The following is a 2,159-nucleotide window of genomic DNA, read 5'->3' on the forward strand; positions in this document are numbered from 1 at the left end:
GTTAATTAGACTCTTTCTGAAACTCTGTGTTCTAGAGAAGTGTTGTGTTAATGATCCCGTGAGAACAAATTTAAATAAAGATTGGAGGAATTGAAACAAGATTGACTTCCCCAGGAATTTTGTGAGAACATTCTCTAATGTTATTTTTTTTCAGTTGTGAAAGCTTTTATGACACTTGGAAATGTTTCAATGAATTTTATGGATCACAGCAACCCCAGGTGGAAAAACAGGAAGACAGCCATGCTGAGGAGGAGAGAATGGATGATTCTACCAGAGCACGACAGTCACTCGCAGGGAGTGTGGTAAGTTCCACTTATATATCATCTGTCCAGCATTCCCTGCCCACAAAAGCAGCAGCTCTCAGTCTGTGCTCAGCATGGAAGCCAGTGCCACGTTCTGTTTCCCCAGATGCTGGAGATTGGTCTGTCACATTTAGTAACACCATCCATACCCAGAACATTTTTTTTCCTTTGTATGGTTCCTCTTCCTAGTGCCACAGCTCAAAAATGCTTCTAAACATCCAGGGAAGTTCTGAGTGATTGCTTTAATTTTTGTGGGAACTCATGTTCGACTACCATGGTACCTTGCACCGTGGCCTGTGCATCCTGCAGGCAGCTCTGGGTCAGTACAGGAGATCTGCAGACAGATCCTCTGCAGCCATGCCAGGAATGTTGCTTGGGGCAAAACGTAGTCTTGAAGTAGCATTAGAAAACATCACTTAAGTCTATGTAGAATGTGTCTGGTACAGGATAAACATGTTTTACCAAGTTTAGGCGCTGGAGAAGCACTAGTCATTTGGTAAAAGTGATCATCAGCAGTTATACCAGCACAGCTGCTGAACACAGAGCAAATTGATTTATTACCAGTACCCCACTGGCATTAATCCAAAGGTTGACAGGGGTATTTTTCATTTGTTTGTATTTTTAGTCTTGCTGACCAGAGAAGTTACTGAGGAATAGCTGGTAGAAGTTTTAAGATGTGTGGTTTTCTGGGGAGATAAAACATGACAAAATCATGTAACAAGAGATATCAACATAAAAGCAGCTGGAGGTCTATAATCTGTACAGTATAAGGAAAAAGGCAGTGGGCAGGCCACAGGTCTGGGACAGCAGAACCCATCTTTTCCTTACCCTGTTTCCTGCTTCATCTGTGCACATCCCAGTGGTGGCTGTTTGGCCCCTTGCTCAGTTTGAGGATGCTCCTGCTCCCAGAGGAGAGCCTTGGCCTTTGGGAACGGCCCTGGGAACACCCTGGCAGTGCCTGTAGTGTGCTGGGTGTGCTGGGGTATCCCCAAGGCCAGCTGCAGTGGACTGAGTGAAGGTGATGCAGGCATCCTTGCTAAGCTGCTTTGGGGTAGAAATTCCTGTAAGAGGCACCACCCCAACACTTTGTTGGCTTCTCTATGTTGCACCCTGCCTGGTGCTCAGCTGGAGCTTTGTCCAATCCATAGCTTTTCATACCTCTGCATGAAATGGGAAGAAGGGAAAGGAGAAAGACATGAAAAATCAGTATCTCTGTGTCACACTAGAGGAGAAGCTCCTTCTGGTCCATGCGGAGTACAGGGAGGGCTGGTATTAAACTCCCTGTCCAGGAACTGTGGAGTATGCTCTCTACTGGAGCGAACTAATTTTTCGCCCTTAGGTTAGCCTTCCTTTAATTCAAGTAAAAATATGTGAGGAAAGATCTTTCCTTATCTCAGATCTACAAATTATTAATCCAGGGATTAAGATAATGCATCCTGTGTCTGAGAACTGTTTCTCTCTGTCCTTTTATTGTGGTGTTGTTGTTATCCCAGGCCAAAAGAAACCGTGTTTAAATTTGCAGGAGAACGAGAGTGAATGTCTTGGAGCTCAAACAGAAACATAGCAACGTGTTGCACGGGAGGTAACAGCAAAGAACTTCGCCGGGTTGTTTTTCTGTCTCTGGAGCTGTACGAGCAGGACTTCAGCTCCCCGTTCCGGCGGTGCATTTCCGTGCACAGCCCTGTCGGGGGGAAGGGAGAAGGGAGAAGGGAGAAGGGAGAAGGGAGAAGGGAGAAGGGAGAAGGGAGAAGGGAAGGGAAGGGAAGGGAAGGGAAGGGAAGGGAAGCCGGTGGGCACGGCGGGTCCCCCGCCATCGGGGCCGGAGGCGGCACCGGGCGGCGGGAGGGGCGGCCGGCG

Source organism: Corvus moneduloides, chromosome 16 (assembly GCF_009650955.1).
Source record: "Corvus moneduloides isolate bCorMon1 chromosome 16, bCorMon1.pri, whole genome shotgun sequence".
Taxonomy (NCBI): Eukaryota; Metazoa; Chordata; class Aves; order Passeriformes; family Corvidae; genus Corvus; species Corvus moneduloides.